Here is a 10,356-nt window from a genome sequence, read left to right as displayed (position 1 = left end):
GATGTGAGAAAAGGAGTATATTTACTTTTGTATTTTGAGAAGACTTTAAGCAAAAAGGATCATTTAACTGAAACTAGCCCAACTGTACTGGTGAGAACATAGCATGGATTGAAGATGGGAGAGATATTTAAAAATGGAAGGGGAAAGCCAACTTTGCATTTTTCTCTCTCTTTTCATTATTCTTTCATATGGTACAAACCCCTGATTTTTTGTTTTTAGTTTAAGTGCATTTTATTTTTAGAAAACCCACATGCATTGTTTTTCTTAAAAACAATGCCTCTGGTCCAAATAAATCAAGGTGAAAATAAATTAAGAGCTCGAGATAACATCAGTCCCATTTGTTTTAGCCCTGGTACGTGGATGACAAGCAGCAGCCAGTTATGATAATGGGTGATATAGATCCAGATTGTCAAACTTGTTAACATTTCTCTATTTCTAAACCATCCTTAAAGAGAATCATACATGGGTTAGCACCATGCTCATGATACTCCAACAGAGAAACCATGCCTTCTGGATGCATGTTTTCACCAGTGAAGACTTGGTAGTTTTTGAATTTAGCAAGAATGTGCTCAATTTGTTCTACAGCCCCTTTCATAAAGGTTTTACTCTTATTGGTCTCTGTTATTCACACTTCCCTTTGATTGATTTCATGTAATCTTTGGTGCTTCTTATAGGCTTCTTTTGTGAAGTTGGTTGCCTGCAAATGATGGTTCATGACAAATCAACACCAGTGATTACAGTGCTGTCAGTACCTTTGCACTCTAGGCCTTCAATGGAGCCATTTCCACCAATAAGTGAGTCATTAGTGTTACTCTCTGGCCTACTGATCATCTTCCCCTCTACCGCCAGGCACAGCCCATGTGTGATCTCTCAGATCTCATAGATATCCAATGTCTCATCATGGTTGATGAGGTCCTGCAGATGATCATGATGAGGCTGGAAGGAGGTGGCAGCAGCACTGGTAGCAGAAAACTAAACCTTGGGGCAAATGCTACAGTGCAGTCAGAGTAGTGCTTGGGGATTGGGGAATGAGCAGGTGGAAAAAAAACCCTCTGATTTTCTTTCGTCTTTAAATTGATTTGAAAGAAAGAGAGAGCCATCAATTTATTCTACTTATTTATGCATCCATTGGTTGATTCTTATATATGCACCTATGTGGGGATGAACCCACAACTTTGGCATAACAGGGTGACATTCTATCCAACTTAGCTACCCAGCCATGGAAACGTCTGGTTTTTTAAAGAGAAGATATGATGTAAGATGGCCAGGAGAAGTGGTGATACTAACCATAGTAATCAAACAGATCTGCACATTGTTTGGTCAGAGAAAAAAATTTGTTTTAGTTTCAGTGATTTAGTTGGACTGTAAACATAGTCAATTATGGCTCAATTATATCAGTTATACAAATTCAGCTTTTGAAAATATTCATGAATCAAAAAGGGACCGTGATACTTTAACATAAACTAAAGTGATCTCAGAAGACTATTTATCTTCATAGAGAATTCTAGCCTTAGAAAGAATATTTATGGTGAGTTAATTACAGGAATGGCCCTAATTTATTCATGTCTCCTTATTATACCATTGGGGATTTTATCAGTGATTATAGGCTTGGTCATGTAACTTGCTTTGGGCAATGAAACAGTAGCAAATGTGATATAAGCAAAGACATGATAAACACTTCTGCACCCACCCTCCTCTCACTGCTCTTGAGATCCTGCTGAGCTGCCATGTTGAATAGGCCTGGTGAAGGGTGACAGACCACGCAGAGCTAAGTTATCTCAGCTGAACCATCTTATACGATCCAGACCCCAGCAGACCTAGCAACTGACAGTAGACACACGAGTGTGCCCAGCCACTATCAACTGCATCTAGTTCAAATAGACCAAAATCACCCAGGTTAGCCCACCACGAACTACCATTCCTTAGAATAGTGACTAAACAAATGATGGTTGTTTTAAGCCATTATATTTTTGACTAGTTTATTATGTAGTAATATGAAGAGAGATCCCTCAAAACCCCTGAATTTATTTATTTAAAAATGTGTATTTATTCTTACATGTTTAAACTTCAGTCATTTTCAAAGTACTCTCCATTTGATGCAATACACCTATTGAAACATTTTTTTACTGTTCAAAACAGTTTTTGAACCATTTAGTGCTTCTGTCATTTTTTGTTTCACTTCTTCCACATAGGCAAAATGTTTCCCTTTGAGGACTTCTTTAATCTTGGGGAGACAAACAAACAAAAACATTGCTTGAGGCAAGATCAGGTGAATAGGAAGGGTGTGGCATAGGACTCATGCTGGTTTTGGTCAACACTCAGCACACTGAGAGCAGGTGAGGTTGTAAATCACCCATCATGAAATGGGCAAATACACTGACAGAATTTTCAAAAAGAATTAAATGAAGCTAAACACAGCCTCTCACAGCAATGCCAGCTGGTACACTGATACAAATGGGTTTCTAGAACACTGACTTAGCAGAGAAAGACTGTACTACAAGGGGCCTGCCCTTCAGAAGACACTTTTGGTTTTTGGAGGACCCCTCATATATATCTGTTACACCACCCTTGCTTTTTAATATCTGATATAAACATATAAAAAATAACAGATGTTTTTCTATCTCCTGCAAGTGACATTTTACTTAATCCAGTCAATTCTTGAACATCTGAATAAATGGAGGATAGAGACATGTTGGAAAACCAAAATGCACTGAAAACCCCAAATTCTAAAATCTGTTGAAAAATTTCTGGAGATGGGTGGTGGTGATAGCTACAAAACAATATGAATATATGTAATGCCACTGAACTGTATACTTAAAAATTATTTAAGTGGTAAGATTTATGTATATTTGATATAATATGTATATTTGACCACAATAAAGAAAACAAAAACAATTATTATCTGTTGTTAGTTTCAACTTCATTCTTCATTATGGTCTCAATCAACTAAAAATAAAAAATAAAAGAAGACTCCTGTAGGTCTGATTTTATCCATTGCTCCTCTTTTACCATACATGCTAATGAGCAGTGAAAAGAAAAAGGCAGCAGCTGTGGGGGTAGGGGAGAAACAAGAAATCTGGATAATCAGTTTCTGGTTAATGAGTCAACTAATGCCAGGGGTCTACCATAGGTGAACACTTTTCTCTCCTTCAGTCTTTTGATCAGCCTGAATTATAATCAGCAAAGACATTCTGTGGCTCCTCAGTTATGCACATATAATGCTTACTTCTTCTGTATAGTCCATAGTAATATGTGACCAACTCTGATGAATAAATCTTGTTTTTGAAAAATAATATGTGCTCTACCTACTCCTAAAAATGAATTTTATGTGGCAGAAGGTCTACTATGGCGGAGATAGGAAATGGATATTTGTATCAGAAGCTGGTAGTTATATGCTTCTAGCACCTGCCATATTTTCTTGGCCTACCATGGAGGTCTCCTCTGGGGAGTATCTGAATTTGCCGATGGCTTCTTTGTCTTTCTAGGTGGGCAGCCTAGAAGTGCTAAGGCATAAATTCCCCCAAGAGTGACTTATAATATATGAGAGACAGGATGTGGTAGACATAGGTTCAAGTTTCTTGATCCTTAATGGAACAGCTAGACATAGTTTGGCACCATCACTTGGAGGTTCTCAGTTGCTCTTAGTGATGCCTACCTGTTCATTACCACACATTCCGTCAGTTCTTCCTTCCTTGTTTCACTTCCCTGCCCCCTCACAGTGCTTCCTGGGATCACAAATAAGCCACTTCTTTCCAATTCATTTCAATGTTTTGCTTTTGGAAGGAGGAAACCCAAATACAACAGAGTTACCACAACTGGTATACAATAGACTCTCAGCTTCTTAGCAAGTAAGGCTAAGGAAAGCATAAATCCTACCCTTCAACAGAGCCAAGTTTGAACCATTAGTTATTAAAATATCCTCCCCTTTCAATCAATCAACATGGCATTATAAAAACTGCTCATTCCTCCTCCAGGTCACTGTCTATCAAATCCTATCCTTCTAATTGGGATGAGTCACCCCCCAGGGTCAGGGACCATATAGGGCTCTGGAAGAGTTTAGTAAGGGTTATCAAGGATGAAAGAGTTAAAATGCATCCTAAAAGAATGATACAGAGAAAACTGATCAGATCACTGGGGAGGAGTGAGGGAGGGACCATAGGAGGAAGTTGCATGAGGCAGTGGTAAACAAACTAGCTGGGCATGTGGGAGATCTCCCTACCACAGGAAGAGACTGGGCAGGGAGAGGTGCAGATCTGCCAGTCTAGGATGGGATTGGTTGAGAAGCTGAACGCTTCTAGAGTGCATGGAATTATAAGCTGGAAGATTTAAACAGAAGGATTGCCAATACTCACTCTCTTTCTTTTCCTCAGGAATACCTGGATGATCATGTTACAGCTGCCTGCATTTATCAAAGGATGGTATTTTAAATGGGAGAAGGAACTCTGGGTGCAGCATATAACTGGTCTGGCCAGGAAGAGATTTATTTTCTTTGGGTGTTTTAGAGGAGATAGGCTCTGAGGCAGAAGTCTGCCCTTCTTCCAAAACTTTGTGGCTTTTGTATCATATTTTAGTGTGTAAACTAATCTCTCAGCCAAGAGAGGATAAAGGAAATTAAACATAATAAAGATATGACAAACATACTACCAGCATCATACTCACTAGGAAAAAACTATAAGTGTTCCCCCTTAAGACTGGAAACAAGACAGGTATTTCCCTTTTACCTCTTGTGTTCAACACAAGTCCTAGCCACAGCAATCAGACAAGAAGAGGAAAAAAAAGTCATCCTAATTGTAAAGAAAAAAGTAAAACTGCCCTTATTTGCAGAGGACATGATTCTGTACATAAAGTACCCTAAAAATTTTATCAAGAAACTACTAGATCTGATAAATGAATTCAGCAAAGTATTAGGATACAAAATTAATATCCAGAAATCAGTTGCATTTTATATGCTAATAATGAACTAACAGAAAAATAAATTAAAAGACAATCCCATTCACAATTGCTTTAAAAAATACTTAGGAATAAACCTAACCAAAGATGTAAAAGACTTGTACTTGGAAAATTATAAGACACTGAAGAAAGAAATTGAAGAAGATACAAATAAATGGAAGCACATACCACATTCATAGATATGAAGAATTAACACCATAAAAATGTTCATACTATCTACAGCAATCTACATACTCAGTGTAATTCCTCTCAACATTCCAATGACATATTTCACAAAACAAGAACAAATATACCAAAAATTTATATGGACCACAAAACATCCCGTATAGCAATAGCGATCCTACCAAGGGAAGAACAAAGTTGGAGAAATTACACTACCTAATGTCAAACTATACTACAAGGTCAAAGTAATCAAACAGCCAGGTGCTGACAGAAAAACAGACACATAGATGAGTGGAACAGAATAGAGAGCCCAGAAATCAACCCACAGCTTTACAACATACAATGGGCTAAATGGTGTTCGGGAAATTGGATGGATACTTGCAGGAAAATGAAACTAGATGACCTTACAACACACACACAGATAAATTCAAAATGATTTGAAGACTTACATGTTAGGCCTTTAACCATAAAAATTGTAAAAGATAACATAGCCAAATCTCAGACTTTGCTCATTGAAATTTTTTAATGGATATAGCTCCCCAGGCAAGGGCAACAAAATAAAAAGTAAACAAACTAAAACTTTTTGCACAACAAAGGAATTCATCAACAAAATAAAAAGACAACCTGCAGAATGGGAGAACACATTCTATGATACATCTAATAATGTGTTAATGTCCAAAAATTGTAACTTACAAAACTTTTAATGCCAAAACAAACAAATAAACAAATAGAAAACCCAATAAAAATGGGCAAAATATCTGAAGAGACACTTGTCTAAAGAGGACATACAAATGGCCAATGGAGGACTTCTGCCAAGATGGAGGCTTAGGTGGAAGCGCTGCTCGCACAACTAAGTTTAAAAACAACAAAGTTTTAGCAATAAAAGCACATCCAAACCACAGAAAATTGAACTACACAGAAGTCTGACAACAACGAAAACTTCAGCCAAACCAGTAAGAGGGGCAGAGCCAGCAGCAGAGTAGGGTTGGGCAGAAAAGATCCAGTGGACCCACACAGGCATGTGACCCAGGTGTGCCAGCAGCTGTGGGTGGATCCCAGGTGTGGAATAGTGGGCAGAGCCACAGAGGGTGCAAGGCGGCGGACCCACTGAGGGCTGATCACGGTCACACATTTGTGTGCAGATAAACCGGTGAAGAAGCTAGTAGTGAGACAGATCGCACAGGCCCCAGCAGCAGGAAGTGGCAGAGGGTACCGCCATTGTCCCTCTCTGACCCCGCCCCCACATACACCATCACAAACCAGTGACCTGGGTGGCCCCGCCCTGGTGAACAACTAAGGCTCCGCTCCTCATACATAACAGGCACAAACAGATCAAAACATGGCTCAAGAACAACTCAGAGCCCCAGAGCCAATAAATCTAAGCAATGAAGAAATAGCTAAACTTTCAGATGTACAGTTCAAAACACTGGTGATCAGGATGCTCACAGAACTGGTTGATTTTAGTCACAAATTTGAGGAACATATGAAGGCTAAACTATTTGAAATGAAGGGAAATACACAGGAAACCAATAGTAATGGAAAGGAAACTGGGACTCGAATCAAAGGAGTGGACGAGAAGGAGGAAAAAAATGACCAAATAGAAAAGAATAAAGAAACAAGAATTCGAAAAAATGAGGAGAGGCTTAGGAACTTCAGGACATCTTTAAACGTTCCAACATCCGAATTATAGGGGTACCAGAAGGGGAAGAGGAACAGCACAAGTGGAAAACTTATTTGAACAAATAATAAAGGAGAACTTCCCCAATCTGGCAAAGGATATAGACTTCCAGGAAATCCAGGAAGCTCAGAGAGTCCTAAAGAACTTGGACCCAAGAAGGAACACACCAAGGCACATCATCATTACATTAGCCAAGATTAAAATGAAGGAGAGAATCCCAGAAGCAGCAAGAGATAAGGGGACAGTCACCTTCCAGGGAGTTCCCATCAGACTGTCAGCTGATTTCTCAAAAGAGATGTTATAGGCAAGAAGGGGCTGGAAAGAAGTATTCTAAGTCATGAAATCCGAAGAGCTACAACCAAGATTACTCTATCCAGCAAAACTTTCATTTCGAATGGAAGGACAGATAAAGTGCTTCTCAGATAAGATCAAATTCAAGGAGTTCATCATCACCAAGCCCTTATTATATAAAATGTTAAAGGGACTTACCTAAGAAAAAGAAGATAAAAAAGATGAACAGTGAAAGGACAGCAAACTCACAGTTATTAACAACCACACCTAAAACAAAAGCAAACACTAAGAGGACAGCTAGATCAGGAGCAGAACCATAGAAATGAAGATCTCATGGAGAGTTAGCAACAGGGGAGTTGGAGGAGAAAGGGGGAGAAGGTACAGAAAATAAATAGCATAGATGGTAGGTAGAAAATAGATAGAGGGGAGGGCAAGAATAGTATGGGAAATATAGAATCTAAAGAACTTGAGACACATGGTCATAAACTAAAGGGGGAATGGTGGTGGAGGGGGTGTGCAGGGTGGAGGGGAATGAAGGGGGGAAATAGAACAACTGTAATGGCATAATTAATAAAATATATTAAAAAAAACAAATGGCCAATAGACATATGAAAAGATGCTCAAAGTCACTAATCATCAGAGAAATGCAAATTAAAACCACAATGAAATACCATCTCATACCTGTCAGAATAGCTATCATCAATAAATCAATGAACAACAAGTGCTGGCAAGGTTGTGGACAAAGGGGAATCCTTTTTCACTGTTGGTGGGAATGCAGACTTGTGTGGGAATGCCACTGTGGAAAGTAGCATGAAGATTCCTCAAAAAATTAAAAATGGATCTGCCTTTTGACCCAGCAATCCAACTTCTTGGAATATGTTTGAAGGAATTGAAAACACTAATTCAAAAGAGTATATGCATTCCAATGTTCATTGCAGCATTATTTTCAATCACCATGATATGGAAGCAGCCCAAGTGCCCATCAATAAATAAATGGGTAAAACAACTATGAGAGATTTACACAATGAAATTCTACACAGTAGTTAAAAAGAAGACAATTTTACGATTTGCAACAGTATGAATGGACCTGGAAAATATTATGGTAGGTTAAATAAACCAGTCAGAGAAAGACAATACCATATGATTTCACTCATCTGTGGAATCTAGTGAACAAACTGAACTAACAAGCAAAACAGACTCATAGATGGATAGCAGATGACAGCCAGTGGGGGGAACCGTAAGAGGGAGGAGGGATTGAACAGAAAGGAAAAAGGACTCATGGACATGGACAGCAGTGTGCTGATTGCTGGCAGGAGAGGAATATAAAGGTACTAAATGGTGATGGAAAAAATAGAAAATTAATATATAAAAAATAAAAATTAACAGGGGAAGTGGTAGGAGAACTCAAGAGTTAAAGATTTTAGCCTTAATTGATAGGCTTTAGTAAGTAACTAATGCAAGTGGAAAGCTGGAAGTACCGCTGGAATTATCGCCTGACTTTGCCTTCTCCAGCCTCCTCCCACCCCCTACACCTGTGGAAAAATTGTCTCCCATGAAATGGATCTCTGGTGCCAAAAAGTTGGGGATTACTGGTGTATTCAATGACCATTCTCAACCCTCTTTTCTATGGTGGTAGAGCCCACTCCTGAATTTAGAGACTAAAATCATAAGATATTCACTCTCTCATCCTCCCATAGTCTGCAGAAGGGATTTTGGAAAGGTTTTTCATAAAAAGTAACTCAGAACAATATGCCCTTGTTTCCCACCTTCAGATCTTGTGTGAATACATTGTTTGGATTTGTAGCAGTCACCATGTTCACGGAGAAGCTGATTCAGGTCCCTGACTCCAATGAGGAGCTGAATTAACAAACCCTGAAATAATCTACCTCCAGACTTTATGTCAGTGAGAGCACAAAGCTCCACATTTCAGTTGGATATTTTGTTACATGCTGCCAAACAAATCTATTTATGTATAGTAGTGATTTTCAATCTTTTTCATCTCATGGCACACATAAACTAATTACTAAAATTCTGAGGCACAGCAAAAAATATACTTTTTGCTGATATGACAAATTAGGTATAATTTTGATGGCTGTTGTGGTACTCATTGTCATTTTTTTCATTTGACAATCTAAGGGAAAATAGGTCAGGGCCCCTGACTAAATAGTCAGGGATTACATATTTAAAAAATTTTTGTGGCACATTGGTTGAAAATTGCTACTATATAGCAAACCATCCTAAAATTGTGACTGGAAAGAAAAACAAGCGTTGATTTGGCTCACAAATCTTGCAGCTGATGTGGCTTAGCTGGGTGTTTTAGAGGGGGGAGGTGAGTTAGGTGAGTCTTTCATGTGTTGTAGTCAGATGATGGCTGAGGCTAGGGTCGTTTTGAGTGTTTTTACCTCTATGTCTGCCACCTGGGCTGAAAAGGCTCAACAGTTGGGGGTTACAAGAGCTGGGGCTCTTGCACCAAGTTTACCATCTAGCTATATCTAATTGTCTCAGAGTAGTATGGTCAGACCTCAGATCCTTTGACAACCAAAAGTGTTCTCTAAAAATGTGTTTCTAGACAACTGAAGTTCACTTGACAGGTGGAAAGCCTTTATTTTAGTCATAATAGAAATCTTTAAAAATATTCTAGTTTTACATTTACTTCTGGGTCCTTTAACCACCTGGAATCTGCTCTGTTTTCATTTGAGGCACTATTTCTAAATTGGAAGCAGTTGTTCATTCAACAGCAAGGGAAATATCCCCCTCCGCAACCCAACCCCAGGCTGCTTTATTGACATGTCACCCAGGACACTCCTGCATTTTCACCCTGACCTGGTTTTTACCTCTCTTCTCAGTTTGGTGTCTGGATCTGTTTGGATCCCAGGGTTTGTTACCACCATAACAACACAAAACATGCTTTGTTGTTTTTTTAAATAATTTTATTTAGTTATTTTTCAAGTACAGTTTTTTGTCTATTTCTCCCATCCAAGCCGCCCCCCCTACCCTGTGCTTCCACCTCCCTCCCATTTCCACTCCCATTAGTTCCCGTCCCTGTGTCCTTCATATTTGTTCCTCCAAAGCCCTCCACCTTTTCCCCCCTTAAATTCTCTTCCCTCTCCCCTCTGGGAACTATCCCCTTGTCTTCTATTTCAGTCTTTTTTTTTTTCTGCTTGCTTGTTTGTTTTGTTGTTTAGCTCCCTGTTAAAGGTGAGATCATATGGTATTTGCCTTTCAACTCCTGGCCTATTTCACTCAGCATAATGCTTTCTAGTTCCATCCATGTT

The 10,356-nt window shown here is 38.9% G+C and overlaps 1 pseudogene; it reads right to left on the bottom strand.

Moving 5' to 3' along the window:
• Positions 1-418: 418 nt before the first annotated feature.
• Positions 419-5,063, bottom strand: LOC119043970 (translationally-controlled tumor protein-like; annotated as a pseudogene).
• Between the last annotated feature and the right edge of the window lie 5,293 nt (positions 5,064-10,356).

Source organism: Artibeus jamaicensis, unplaced genomic scaffold (genome assembly GCF_021234435.1).
Source record: "Artibeus jamaicensis isolate MK-2021 breed Jamaican fruit bat unplaced genomic scaffold, CSHL_Jam_final contig_65, whole genome shotgun sequence".
Classification (NCBI taxonomy): domain Eukaryota; kingdom Metazoa; phylum Chordata; class Mammalia; order Chiroptera; family Phyllostomidae; genus Artibeus; species Artibeus jamaicensis.
Note: the sequence above shows the minus strand (reverse complement) of the source record. Positions and strands in the feature narration are given on the sequence as shown.